General features: G+C 35.6%; 1 protein-coding gene and 1 long non-coding RNA gene across 3 annotated transcripts in view; one reads left to right on the top strand and one right to left on the bottom strand.

Moving 5' to 3' along the window:
* The window catches only part of LOC136029006 (nidogen-like), a 258905-nt gene that overhangs the window by 13166 nt on the left and 230248 nt on the right, over nucleotides 1-15491 (top strand). The window contains exon 1 of one of the 2 annotated variants that reach the window (XM_065707011.1): nucleotides 2149-2316. The exons of the other annotated variant lie outside the window; for it this stretch is intronic. The gene's annotated coding sequence lies outside the window, so the exon portion shown is untranslated. Of the gene's footprint in view, nucleotides 1-2148; nucleotides 2317-15491 lie in introns of those variants that run through there. 2 annotated transcript variants of the gene reach the window in all.
* LOC136029016 (uncharacterized) overlaps nucleotides 1-15491 on the bottom strand; it is a 75219-nt gene that overhangs the window by 12592 nt on the left and 47136 nt on the right. The gene's annotated exons all lie outside the window — the stretch shown is intronic.

Raw genomic sequence — 15491 nt, 5'->3', positions numbered from 1 at the left:
TAGCTTCTTAATGGTCGTTTCACTCGTTTAATGTGGTGTTTTGAATTTGTTATGATAATAACCAAGATATCAGCTTCTTTTAAGACCACAAATCTAGTCATCAAAATTAGATACTGTGCTTGGAACAAAATTTACATTTTTTACATTAAACTCTAATGATTCATAAAACTTGAGATTGTAAGTGAGTTGAATTTTAGTATCATTTCAGATTTTCATTTCAGGACTTATTTCAGAGACGTCATTTCAGAACAATGGGGTTTCTTTTTTCTATTTCTAAGTTTGATATTAAATTTCGCATTAGTTTCGACTTAGTAAGGATGTCTATTGGATTCCAATTCTTGTTGATGATGCGGATACCTCCAGTAACGTCACCTTTCAAATCTCAAACTAATTGTTGTAGTTTTATTGTAGTTGTTTATTATTGCTAGCTTTGCATTTTTAAGTACAATGTTGCCAGCGTTGTTTTTTAAAGCAAATTTAAATTTTGTAGAATTTTAATCAGAATTTCGAATACTCCTTTTTTAGAAGCAATGTAATAGGGACAAAAGAATTTTCTCTCAATATCTTATTATTAAGTGACTTAACGAGGTGATTCTGATAAGAAAACCCCTGTTATATACACAAACTCTTCGAATTTTTAGACCCTGAATGTAGGGCTCTCTTTATTAATTCACTCAGTTCGAAAAAGGAGTTGAGTCTAGAAAGTTTAGGAATTTTAGTTCAAACACGGCTTTTGAGGTCAGAAGCCTTTTAAAGACCCATTGATCAAATACTTCACAACAAACACACGGATAGGATCCATAATATATTTTAAAATGGAAAAAGAAAACTTAAAAAATATTTGTTGATGTATCTCTGTCAAGCCGTTAAGTTAATTCTTGGGATGCAGCTTGGGCCCATTGTTAATGTTGTACCTATATCCCAATCATTTGCGCCATTTTTAGTCCAACATGATTCAGACATAACTATATAGAAGTACTTTTTAACCCAATCTAATTCGTATGGTAAGTAATGAATATCGTCCCCTACCTCCTTTTGTTTAGCCCTTATTGTGTGCAGTTTATTTTACTGATTTTGGGCAGTCTATTTGTGTCTCGTGTATTTTTTCTTTGCCAAATTCCTTACAGGCTTTTGTCCCAACATTACCAACATAAGTGATAAATCATCAAAAGATTTCCTCTCTTCCTTCTTTTTTATTATGTTCTCTTCATTTACCCTTCTTTTTTGTCTGTAAATCGGTTTAATTTTTTTTGTCTGTCATCTAATTGTTTACTAGTTTTTAATCTATTTGACATGTTATGTAGGACATGTTAATCCATTTGACATGTTATGTAGGCAATATGTCTTTTCTTTTTCATTTTCTGGCCAATCTTATCATGTTTGTGTTCTTGCAGTGTTTGTTTTTAAGTTGATCTCTGCAATGCGAACGCGGCCCATCTGGACCTGTATTGTCATTCTTTTTAATGAATATTACCTTCACTTGTCCTTTTGTTGATGGACCTATGAATGGACCTATCCCGTACTTTCACTCAGGGGGGGGGGACCAAAACTTTAAGAAACACATCATATATTTGTTCATATGCCTTTTATTTTGTTTTACGAGTTGGAAAAAGTATTTTTTTTGGGAAGAGGGATCAAACATTGAAGGCCCCCTGATACAGACTTGGGACTTATATTGTGTTACATGAAATACGTGAGTAGATTTATTTCCAAAAAAACTGTCCCGATCTTTCGGTGTAATAACGTCTATTATGTTCGTACATAAAAAACCAAAAGTAGCCCAAAAACTTAAAAAAATCATCACATAGCATTTTCTAATCTTTGTTAATGATAACAAACATGTTAGTCCTGTGGTTCTTGGGAGTTTGGATGTTTGTTATTTCCAACTATATATGTTCAAACAATAAATTTATAAAATGTGTTTAAATCTATGCATACATTTCATACTGTTTAATCTTCACTTTTCATTCCTTTGGCGAGAATTCTGATGGCCTATCTTAGTTTGGTTTTTGTAAACCAATGATCTAGACTGAGCGTCGTCTCATTAAGGCGACACCGGACATCTTAAATATCATAATATTGAAGAGCACACAAATAAACCAACCACATCAAGGATGTTCAGAGAGCTGAGATTCGTAAAGGTTCCCAGGATGATTTAGTTTGGGAAATAATTTTCTGGCTCTCTATTCCATGTGCAAAAGGTGGACGACAAGAGTTGACATGTCTATCCAGTATTTTCTCTAACCTCGAACAGTTCTGTTGTAATTAAGGGCAAGTGGTTTTCTATAGAGAACTTTATCTAATCTCAGGAAAACGGTAAGAAGATAGAAATTTAATTCAGGTTTCTATTGAAGATATTTGGTCAAATGAAATATAAGCGATGTTACCTAATATCTCTAATTAAAAAAGTTTTGGAGAAAAAATTGAGATTGCACCTTTTTGAGGCTAGATGTTGCATCACAGGAATCTGCAACTTTGTCAATAAGCAATAAATTGAAAGAATTTAATAAATCAATTTCTTAATGTCATTAAATAAAAAAAGCAAGTTTTTCTACTAAAAGTAAGGAACGACATTAAAACTTAAAACTAACAGAAATTATTCCGTATATGAAAGGGGCTGTCCCCTCCTTAACGCCTCGCTCTTTACGCTAAACTTTTCATTGTCTTAGAAAACAGAGAAGTGAGAAAGAGTCAAACTTTAGCGTAAAGAGTGAGTTGTTGAAGAGGGGACAGCCTCTTTCATTTATGGAATAATTTCTGTTCGTTTTAAGTTTTAATGTCGCTTCTTACTTTCAGTAGAAAAAACTTTTTTGATTTTTTATTTCTGATTGTTTTTTAATTAATGCCTGGAAATCTGATCCCCACCTCGACGGAGGAACCCACTCACCAAGGAAGTATCCTATAGATAATTCGATCCCGGAGAAAATTTACCCCAGACAATTACTCTTAACCACTCCGCGTGTAAAATTGAGACGGAAAAGAGAAAGCAAGACACATAAAAAGAAATTTGTATAAGAATTCTGCGAAATTCCCGCAGTGTAGAATTTCCCTCACAATTTTACTCCCCGGAAACTTCCCTCCTCATTGAAAATTCCTCCGTGTAAGAACCCCAGCAGAAAATTTGTCCCCCTCCAACCCAAAAATGTATGCGTGCATCCTAATAACAAATACTGTGCGTAAACAATGGGCAAATTTTATAACTTAAAGACCTTTCCCCTGGGGCTGTGGGGGTCATGTTATATTCAAGTGCATAGTTATTTGTCCTTTCAACTATAATAAACAAAATGGCTGTCTCTATATTTTCATCGGACGATTTTGGGAAAAAAGTGGCGGGAGAGGTGGCCTAGTTGCCCTTCACTTTTTCCGGTCACTTAAAGAGGGCAATCGAATTGTTAATTTCCGTTCGAATGAGCCCTCTTCTGATGGACCACTGCGTTGATACCAACACCCCTGGGGAAAAAGCAACAACAAATAAACACGAATCCATGATCTTTCTTCTGACAAAAAAAAATGCAAAATTCCACATTTTTTCAGTTAGGAGCTTTAAACCTAGGAATATAAGGTTCTCTCATACGCTGAATCTGATCGGGTGATTTTCTTTAAGATCAATTGACTTTTAGGGGGTGTTTTCGCCTTTTTTCTAAAACCAGGAAAAAATCAGGAATTTACACGGGCTCATAACCTTTGATGGACAAGACTAAACTTAATGAAATCTATACCTTTGAATTCAGCATAAAAATCCAATTCTTTAATATATCTATTAGTATCAAAATCCTTAATTTTTTTTAGAGTTCCGGTAACTATTGAGCTGGGTCACTACTTACTTACAGTTCGTTACCACGAACTGTTTGAATCGCAATTTTCTCAAAATTTTTCTTTGAGTTGTTATTACGTTTAAGAGGGAGTAGCCCCCTCCTCAATACTTCGCTCTTTACGCTAAAATGTTTATGAATTTTTAATAAGCTTATTATTATAATTAAACGGTCCTTGTGTGTCAGGAGTCATTCTTAAGTAATTGGAGCAAAAAGTCAAACTTTAGTGTAAAGAGTGAGGTACTGAGAAGGGGGCAACCCCCCTCATATATTTAATAATTTCTGTTCATTTCAAATTTTAATATTTGTTGGGAATTCTTTTTTTTCATATTTAATAACAACCACAAGCAGAAAACATACAATGTCTTTGGTTTATTATTAATAAAAATCATAGTTAGGGATCTGCTTAAGATAATATTAAATGTTAAGCTTGGCCGAAAAATAACACAAACAAATTATTGCTTATATCGGCCATTATCTAACACAATTCTAACTTCAGCATAAAGAGCAAGGTACTATCGAAGGGAAGAAACTCCGTCAAATACGTAGCAGGAGGATGTTCACCCCCTCGTCAATACCTCGCTCTTTACGCTATAGTATTTTTAGTAATTTCAAAAGAACTATTTATTCTAATTAAATGACTTCTGGGATCGAGGGGGTATTCTTAAAGAACTGGAACAAAATTCGAACTTTAGTGTAAAGAGTGATGTATTGACGAGGGGGCGAACCCCCTCATATACGTAATAATTTGTATTCGTTTTAAGATGTTGATGTTGCTCCTTACTTTCAGTTGAAAAAACTAGTTTTTCTAATTTAATTTCTGATTGTTTTTAAATCATGCTGGGAAATCCAGTGCGCACTCTTCATGGAAATTATCTTTCCACATGGAAAATTTCTCCATGGAAAGATCCTCCCACGTAAACCTCTTCCCCTGCCCCCCTCACTAGAAAAAATCTTCCCTCAAAATGTCTCTATACTTTCCAATAACCAATGCCATTTGCAAACAGTGGGCTAAGTTCATAGCTTGCAGCTCTTCCCTTGGGAACTGTGGGAGATTAAGTCAGTTGAATCCACAGTAATTAGATTTTTCGACTATTTTGAACAAAATGGCTATTTCAAAATTTTGATCCAGTGACATTGGGAAAAAATGAGCGTTGGAGGGGGCTTAGTTGCCCTCCAATTTTTTGGTCACTTAAAAAGGGCCCTATAATTTTTAATTTCTGTTCCAATGAGCCCTTTCGTGACATTCTAGGACCAATGGGTCAGTACGATCACCCGTGGGAAAAAAACAACAACAAATAATCACGCATCCGCGATCTCTCTTCTGGCAAAAAATTTTTGCAGATAGAAGCTTGAAAACCTTACATAGGGTTCTCTGATACGTTGAATATGGCGGTGAGATTTTCATTAAGATCCTTTGACTTTTAGGAGGTGTTTGCCCTTTTTTCGAAAACAAGGCAAATTTTCTCTGGCTTGCAACTTTTGATGGGTAGGAATAAACTTGATGAGACTTATATATTTAAATGAGCATAAAAATCCAATACTTTTGATACAGCTATTTGTATCAAAAATTTCGTTTTTTAGAGTTTTGGTTACTCTTGAGCCGTGTCGCTCCTTACTTACAGTTCGTTAACACAAACTCTTTGACTAAAACCATGCCACTAAACGCACCAATAATTTTACTTATGAATTCCTGCATATTAATAAAAAAATATTGTTCTGTAATTGATTTTAAATACAGAAAATGTACTTCAGGATTTAGATATTGCTTCTCTATCTTTAGCTCTCTTTAGGGCGAAAAATCCACCAAAATGACCAAAAAGCTATAAATTGCTTTATTGAAAGCTCTGATGAGTGCAACAAATACAGTTAACAGGCAATTGAAAGTGTTTTATTTACGGATTCTCTTCTAAAAATTTGAATAGAAAATTTTAGTGTTTAAAACAAAGACAATCAGTACGCTATTCCATTCCTGATGTACCTTGTAAAATCAAGTTTATCCCATTGGAATTGCCCTTGTGCTTGAGCAGTCATTCTTAAGAGGAAAAAAAGGAGGGGTCATTCCCCTCATATGTGGAATAGCTTGTGTTTTCTTTTATTCTTTAATGTAGCTCTTTACTGCTACTTGAAAAAAAAACCTTTACTTTTAAATAACAGAGAGGATAGTGCACGCGAAAATTTAAAAGAAGGAAATTTTTGAAGGAAACTAACTGAATTTTTCGACCATCTTATTACGGCTCTCAAGAAATCAAAAAGTAGAATAAAAGAAAATTCCATTTGTTATTAAAAGTTAAAAACTCAAAATTAAAACCACCAACAAAACACTTCTAACATCATTACTTTGAACAAGCTCAGCTAACATTAGCAAATTAGTTAATCAATCCGAACAAAATAAATCTTTGGATAAGTTTTTAAAAGCAAAATCTGCTTTTGTGGCAACAAACCGTGTTGGGTTTTTATGTGTAGAATGCAGGTTCATTGTTACTAGTTATTATTTTTCCTTGTAAAATACGCTGTGTTAATTTAATTTAAATTTGTGTAAATGTATTTAGCGTTTATTGTTTTACATCTCTTGTTTTGAGAAGTATTATAATTGGCTTAAAGATTTTGGTTACCATTTGAATAATTTTTTTTTTATACCCAGGTCTTTGTTATGAGATTGATGTCTTCTAAAATTTTGAATGACTTATAGAATTCTTGAAAATATGGTTCCTCAGAGCTGAAAAAAAGAAACAGAAATACTAGTAGAATTTAGGGTCTTTGTTATGCTATATAGTGGTGGCATTCGGCGAGGAGCTGGCTTGGGCTATAGCCCCTCTTGATCTAAGGAGGAGTCCCAAGTCAATAGTTGATATTTTTATTCTTTTGTTTTAAACTGTGAAAAAATTTTATGATTACAAAAATGTCGCCAATTGTTCTCAAAGTATTCTTAAAAAAAATATATATATATAAAAATTAGACATGAAGCTAAAACCATAGAAATTGAGACCACTGAAAAATTTAGCAAAATTCTTAGATATCCTGACTGTTGTGTCTCAGTTAGAAAAAAACACCTTTCACTTAACCTAGAAAGAAGATACAACTATTAAGTAAGTCTGGAATGTCAAAATGCCTTCATTTCAATTGCTGAACACGAGATAAGACACTATTCAAACAGTTCGTGGTAACGAACTGTAGTAAGGAGCGACCCGGCTCAATAGTAACCAAAACTCTAAAAAATGGAATTTGGATAAATCAAAAGAATCGCATTTTAATGCTGATTTTAAATGTATAAGTTTCATCAAGTTTAGTCTTGCCCATCAAAAGTTACGAGCCTGAGAAAATTTGCGTTATTTTAGAAAATAGGGGGAAACGCCCCCTAGAAGTCATAGAATCTTAACGAAAATCACACCATCAGATTCAGCGTATCAGAGAACCCTATTGTAGAAGTTTCAAACTCCTATCTTCAAAAATGTGGAATTTTGTATTTTTTGCCAGAAGGCAGATCACGGATGCGTGTTTATTTGTTTTTTTGTTTTTTTTTTTTCCCCAGGAATGATCGTATCGACCCAGTTGTCCTAGAATGTTGCAAGAGGGCTCATTCTAACGGAAATGAAAAGTTCTAGTGCCCTTTTTAAGTGACCAAAAAAATTGGAGGGCACCTAGGCCCCCTCCCACGCAAATTATTTTACCAAACACAACGGTTCAAAATTCTGAGATAGCCATTTTATTCAACGTAGTCGAAGAACCTTATAACTACGTCTTTGGGGACGACTTATTCCCCCACAGTCCCCATGGGAGGGGCAACAAGTTACAAGCTTTAAGCAATGCTTACATATAGTAATGGTTATTGGGAAGTGTACAGGCGTTTTCAGGAGGATTTTTTTGGTTGGGGGAGGGGTTGAGAAGAGGGGGATATGCTGGGGGAACTTTCCATCGATAATTTGTCATGGGGGAAGAAAATCTCCATGAAGGGAGCGCAGGATTTACTAGCATTATTTAAAAACACAATGAAAAAATAAATATGAAAAAGTTCTTTCTGCTGGAAGTAAGGAACAGCATTAAAACTTAAAACAAACAGAAATTATTACCCATTTGAGGGGCTCACCTCCTCCTAATACCTCGCTCTTTACGTTAAAGTATTTTTAGTAATTTCAACTATTTATTCTACGGCTTTTGTGATTCTGGGTCATTCTTAATGAATTGGGAAAAAATTTAAGCTTTAGTGTAAAGAGCGAGGATCTGACAAGGGGGCGAACCCCCTCATATATGTAATAAAAATATGAGAATACAAAAGTTCCTTAAGTAAGCTAATTTATAAGTTACGTAAATCTTTTACTAATAAAAATATTCGTAAAAAATTAAAAGTTCTAGTTGTCTTTTTAATTAACCAAAAAATCGGAGGGCAACTAGGCTTCCTCCCCCGCTCTTTTTTTCTCAAAATCATTTGATCAAAATTATGAGAAAGCCATTTAGCCAAAAAAAAATGCAAATTTCGTTTTAATTATTCTTCTGCGGAGAGCCAAAATCAAAACATGCATTGATTCAAAAACGTTCAGAAATTAAATAAAAAAAACAAGTTTTTTTAACTGAAAGTAAGGAGCGACATTAAAACTTAAAACGAACAGAAATTACTTCGTATTTGAAAGAGGCTGCTTCCTCATCAACGCCCCGCTCTTTACGCTAAAGTTTTTTACTGTTTTAAAAAGAAGAATTGAGAGACAGAGTCAAACTTTAGCGTAAAGAGCGGAGCGTTGATGAGGAAGCAGCCTCTTTCATATACGAAATAATTTCTGTTCGTTTTAAGTTTTAATGTCGCTCCTTACTTTCAGTTAAAAAAAACTTGTTTTTTTTATTTAATTCGTTAAAGAGGCTGTGGGAACGAAATTCTTTGGTGTCATGGTCAACAGAACCAGACAGAACTTCTCGGAAGGGGCAGCAGGATTTTCTAGCATTATTTAAGAAAAACAATGAGAAAATACATAAAAAAAATTTCAACTGAAAGTAAGGAGCAGCACTAAAACCTAAAAAGAACAGAAATTACTACGTAAATAAGGGGGTTCATCTCCTCCGAAATACTTCGCTCTTCACGTTAAAGTATTTTTAGTAATTTCAACTATTTATTCTACGGCCTTTCTGATTCAGGGGCCATTATTAAAGAATTAGGCCAAGTTTCAAGCTTTAGTGTAAAGAGCAAAGTATTGACTAAGGGGGCGAACCCCCTCGTATACGTAATAAAAATATACAAATATAGAAGTTATTTACGTAAGTTAATTGTTAAGTTACGTATATTTATTACTAATAAAAACGTTCGTAAAAAAATAAAAAGTTCTAGTTGCCTTTTTAAGTAACCAAAACCGGAGGGCAACTAAGCCTCCTCCCCCACCCTCTCTTTTGTATCAAAATCTTCTGATCAAAACTATGAGAAAGCCATTTAGCCGAAAAAAAAAATTAATATGCAAATTTCGTTTTAATTATTTATGTGCGGTGAGCCAAAATCAAAATATGCATTAATTCAAAGACGTTTGGATATTAAATAAAAAAATTTTTTTTTAACTGCAAGTAAGGAGCGACACTAAAACTTAAAACGAAAGAAAATTATTCCGTATATGAAAGGGGTTATCTCCTCCGCAACGCCTCGCTCTTTACGCTAAATTTTTTAGTGTTTTAAAAAGTAGAGTTGTGAGAAAGAGTCAAACTTTAGCGAAAAGAGCGAGGTGTTGCGGAGGGGACAACCCCTTTCATATGCGGAATAATTTTTGTTCGTTTTAAGTTTTAGTGTCGCTCCTTACATGCAGTTAAAAAAAACTGTTTTTTTTTTTAATTTAATCCCTGTAAAAAAAAGACGCAGGAACTGAAATGCCGCTTTGACGCCCTGTGCACCAGCAATGGCTTTGAAGGATCTTTTATTGAGTTTTTTTGTAAGTAGCTATATAAGCAGGCTACCATAGGGACCCAGGAAAGATATTCAACCCCCTTTTAGTCTGAATGAAAGTACACCACTGATTTTATCTGTTTGTAGTTATATCAAATCTTAAATTTGGTCTTCTACAGATTTTTCTATACAATTTAGAGATTGTTTTCAATTGCTGAAGATGGCTCTTTACTTACCGTTCTTCACCATAAACGGCGACCGTCCAAAATCAAAAGACATTAAATCTAGTTTCTATTTTAAGCATCGAGTTGCCATTTAACTTTATACTTTCCTTCTAAGATAGAAAATTGACAGTGGGAAACCATCATTTATGGACTTGTGTTATTTATTTCCACCTACTAGTATATTTTTGGTGCTTGAAAAAAGAAGTAATTTTGGGACTTTATATGTTTTGGATGCTGCTTTTGGAAAACAAGATTAAACTTTTAATGTGATTAAATTTAGATTATCGTTAAAATATCAATCATATAAATCCAATAGTGATGCAAGAAATCTATTTTAAGGGTCAAATTATTCTAAATTCAGGCCTAAAAGGCATATACTTGAGGACATGGACTTCTTTAGTACGATTAGTCTGAGTTATTTATGAGCAACGTGCAGTTTTATTTTAAGTTTTAGCATTTTGCCTCAATTTTACATGGCTATTTATGACTTATGATGACGAAGAGAATTTCTGACAAAGTGGGCACTCGAACTACTGAAAACAGGATAACTCATTCTGACTTCGGTTGTCACAGAGTTAATGATCTATTCAAGATTAAGATGAACCTCACCTCAAGGATTTTGACAGTTATATATGCATATGAGATCTCCTGTCAAATAAATCGACATTTTCAATTTTTAGGGAGATAGCTTGGCATATCCTTCCAACATAGTGGGAGAAGATATTCTCTGCACATATGAATGCACAAATTTATTTCAGGCAGAGTTGCCATTTCACGACTATTAGATAGCGGTTTATTCATGCTGAAAATGAATTGAAAAAGGGTTCGGAAGTCCCCGAAAAAAGAGGTAGATGCGTGAGAAGCTTGCGATAAAAAGTTAATGATGATGGTTCAGCAGCACTTCTGTGTGATGGCTGTAAGAAATGGCTTTGTATTGATTGTGGAGAAATAAGCGAGCCATTGGAAATAAGTCGGCGATTGGATTCAGTTTGGAGGTGTTCAATTTACAACAAAAAAGGCCAAACGACAAAGTTATCACTGTAAGGAAGATGAGAGAAATTGTGCGCACTGAGATGAGCAGCTTCTTCGTTCAATTCAAAGACGAATTCAAGTTCGAATTGAAGAAGGAAAGGGATCCTATCATTCCGAGAATTTCGAACTTTGAAGTTAAAATTCAAAACAAATGCTCTATGGATGATGTCAAGGAAGTAGAGATAGAAATCGCTAAACAAGTATTACAAAATCAGCAAAAATATTTCTGCTGACATTACAAAAAAGCTTGAAGCAAGCGCTGCGCCATCTAGTAAAGCTCTCAATACTTGTCAGATATTATTCACAAACAGAAAATCTGATAGTTTTTTATATTGCAGAAAATATGCATTTGCAGACAAGAAGAGAACAAAATGTCACCGATTTGGTCGTTCTAAACGATGAAATATTTCGAGATTGCTCCTTTAAGTGCAATTTTTCTGTGAGGCTTGGAAAACCGCAAGAGAATAAAGTTAGACCAATTAAGATCATTTTTGATCCCCAGTAGAACGTGATTCGGCTTGTCATTTTCTCCTATCGAACATGAAATTACTTCAAGCTCGACGTCCTCAGTTCGGGGTATCTCATGGCCTAGCCAGTGTAGAACTTGCGGAGAAAAAGACTTCTGATGCATCGAAAATACAACTTGAGGAAAATATGTCTGCTGGCGAAAAGGGTTGGAAAATACGTCCTGGCTAATTTGCATGCCCCATAGGAAGGACAAATTTAAATTGATGAGTTAAGTGTTTTGTATACTAATGCTGACTGTTTATGCAATAAGTTTGATGAATTTAGTGGGAAAATCACTGAGAGAAATCCGCATATTATTGTAGTCGCGGAATTTTACCAAAGAACGTCATTGATCCATCTGTTTACCATTTGCCCTTAAACCGTTATTCCCTTGAAGTTAATGCGAGAGCAAAGAGAGGAATTTTTGTGTACATATCTCGTTCACTATCACATAGCATAGTGCAGGATTTTCAGTCTCCTCATTTAATTGAGTCTATTTGTCTTGATGTACATGTTACTGGTCCTAGAAAAATAATTTGTTTGGTTGCGTTTTATATAAATCCTTTTTTAAATGATGAGTATGAGTTTTTTGAGTGTTTTAGTGAGTTGTCTAAAAATAGTTGTCCAGCCCTAGTAGTTGGTGATTTTAATCTGCTAAGGATAGATTGGTAAAATCTTTGTACGGAAGCTTCTGAGAATAGTAGGGAGCAAAGTTTTCTATCTGCTGTTGTGGAAAATCATTTTTTTTTCAACATGTGATTGAGCCAACAAGGTTAAGGTCTGATCAGACTCCATCAACACTAGACCTATTTTTAACCATGTCGAGTTATTTTGTATCAAACATTAATTTTTGCCCACCGTTAAGAAAAAGTGATCACGTTGTTTTAGAAATTAGTTTAAGGTTATCTATTCCGAAAGTTAAATCGACGAAGATACGGTATGATAATGCGAAAGCTGATTATGACGGGCTTGAGAAATTTATTATTGATATGAATTTACGTGATGAGTTTAAGAAACCTGATCTATTGCTAGATATGATTTTCAATACTTTTTTTCTCAAAGCAATATCACAAGGATATGAAAAATTTGTCCCCAAAAATAAATTTCAACCCTAGGTTTAAAAACAGAGTGAGGCTTCCTAAGCCTGTATTCCAAGCAATAAAAGGAAAAAATGCAGCTTGGAGGGAGTTCATTACTGCTAGGACTAATGTGAATATGGAAACTTATAAAAGAGATAGAGATCATGTGACCAAATTTTTGCATGAAAACTACTAATAATCATATATTATGATTTTAAACACTATATGATTCATGCACTATCTCCGCAGAGAGTCAGTTGGAAATTTGCATTATAGTCAGGGAGCCACACGAGAGAAATGTTGATATTTAAGGATTGAGGTGATCAGCAAGCAGCAGAAGGTTTGAGTGTGCAATCTAATGCAATCGACCATGCTGAAAACGAAAATCGGCGTTATATAGTCGACAAATGGGTGCGACATCCACATTTCTTCAAATTCCCTAAAAATCCATCTTAACTGGCAAAAATTATATTAAAATCGATAAAAAATTACAGGTTACTCCAAAATTGTTCAGCTATACCTCAGATCGAAGGTAATTCAATAAAGAATCATATTCTCTTTTCAAAACATTTTTATCTTTTGCCGTTCAGTTGTAATCACAAAATTTCGACGAAAAAGTTAACACAATTTATCTCTCTTTTGGATTAATCTTGATCCATCTTGAAAATTTGCCTGACTGAGGTGTATTTTTTTTTAATGGCTTCTGTAGGAAATTTATTGTCCTACAAAATGACTGATCCAGAAATTCTCTAACTCTTCTCGTTTTTGAACTATTGACAGAAAAGCGGATTGACTCAATTTTTAGCTCGGATAAGCAGCGGCATCTATCCAGTGTGAATGCGTCAGGGTATCAGATACTTCGGTAACTACGAAAACGACTTTAGACCGTGGTATCAGATACCATCAGGGGCGTCACTAGCCGTTTAGCTTTTGGGGGGGGGGGCGTCCAGTTTGTGCCGACGGACTCAAAAATGTGCCGACAAAAAACGCCGTTGCCGCTTCGCGTATACAGCAACCTGAATCCTATCTTCCAGTTTTGTTTCTTCTTCAGGTGTCCTTGGAGCAATTTTCGAAAGGAATAATAGGGTTTTTGTTACATTTTGCTTAAGAGTACTTTTATTTCGGGAAGAGACGTCTGACGGTTCGACGTCACATATTACGACAAGCATCATTATGCAACCAAACACGGACGGCCCACTAAAGAAAGCGTGTTTTTTGAAGAAAAGTTGGAACAGAAACCCTTCCCTGTCGTCTTCAAATCTGATTCAGCCTGGAAAGTTTGGGAAGATGTACCTCAAGAGAAAAATAGAGGCGATCGATAAATGCAGCGATCTCATTGGTTTGTCAGGTGACCAGAAAGTTCCCGTTTCAGACTTTTTCACGATCTGGCTTCTTTGTAGAGCTTTGCCGACGCAGCTCATTAATGTATCAAGTGACTCGGCAGAATCTCAACCATATTTTGGTTTCAAGTGTTTCTCAGCAGTGTATGGCTGTAAGGCTGATATTCCTGTTACCAGGATCGGATACCTGCCAGTGGTTCCCCACTCTCCCTCGAACCCACCAGTCGTGGAAGAAGTCATTAAGTCTTTCCAGAAAACTGCCAGAGAACTGGGACTGAGTTACACCGTCGTCACATGTGACCAGGCCGTATATGAAATCGTTCATGCTATGAGAGTCAGAAATCCTGAAGCATATTCTGATGTTGTCCTCAGAATGGCCGGTCTTCATATTTTAATGAACTTCATGGGTGCCATCGGTCATATAATGAAGTGCTCGGGTCTAGAAGAGGTGATTTACGAGACTGGAATTCTATTGGAAGGAACCGCAAAGAAAGTGATGAGTGGTAAACCGTACTATAAAGCTCTCGCTGCTCATACGTTAGTCCTCGAGGCAATATCCATTCTGTACTGGGAAGCTTTCGAAAATTTTTGCGCAGAATCAGACGATTCATCGTGCATCACTATCTTTGAAGAAATGGGAGATTTACTGCAAAACTTGAAGATCTCAAGAGAGGGTGATGAGAACTTGAACTGTCTAAAGGAAAAACTTACCGCATTGTCCCCGTGGTTAGAAAGGTTCGAGACTTCTCGTGCACGCTCAAAAACCCACAAGTTCTGGAAGCAGTACAAAGAAATGGTACTGGTTTTGTGGCAGTTATTGTACAGTGAAAGATCTGGTGACTGGGATGGCCATCTTGAAGGAGCTAGCAAAATGCTTCCTTATTTAGTTGCATGTGGTCACTATAAGTATGGCACTTGCTTGATTGAGTACCTGGCTGAGATGCAGGGCTAACCTCAAGAAGTAGATCAGGCATTCCACAATGGACTGTTCAATGTGAAGAGGAGGAATGCAAAATTCAACTGCATATCCCCAGACCATGCTGTAGAATCTACCATTAATTTAGATTCAAAAACGGAAGGTGGAATGACGGGTATTACCATGAATGAGTTGGCACTGGTGAAGTGGACTTTAACTCTTCCGTTCTGTGCCTCAGTCTCGTCTACATTCACTGAGATGCTACGCATTGTTCCCCAGACTGAGTTTGACTCCTCTCACCACGAAGATAACCCTTCCTTCGTTCTGCGGCAACACATGGCTGTTGATAAAGTGAAGTCTGTTCTGGAAGCCAGGCTCAATCCCTTTCGATCCACTGACGAAGATATGCTGAATATTTATACGCTTGAGACAGTTGATAGTGAGATAGCTGACAATCTCCTCAGTGTGCGATCTGTTGGAAGCGGAGCGGTTGATCGCTACTTGGACGGTGAAAAAGGTGCCTTTAGCAAAGTAAAGGTCATGAATAATGAGAAGGCGAAACAGAAAAAAGCAACCAATACTTCTAGTGCTGTAAATAGCCTTACCAATGTTGAACTTCAAACGGTCAAAAGGGTATTGGTGAGTGTTGACTTTACAGGCGAAAGAGGACTTCACCATCTAAAGAATTTGCTTTCCCATGAGCTTCTTCCATATGCACCTTCTATAT

The sequence above is a fragment of the Artemia franciscana genome, chromosome 7 (assembly GCF_032884065.1).
Source record: "Artemia franciscana chromosome 7, ASM3288406v1, whole genome shotgun sequence".
Taxonomy (NCBI): domain Eukaryota; kingdom Metazoa; phylum Arthropoda; class Branchiopoda; order Anostraca; family Artemiidae; genus Artemia; species Artemia franciscana.
Note: the sequence above shows the minus strand (reverse complement) of the source record. Positions and strands in the feature narration are given on the sequence as shown.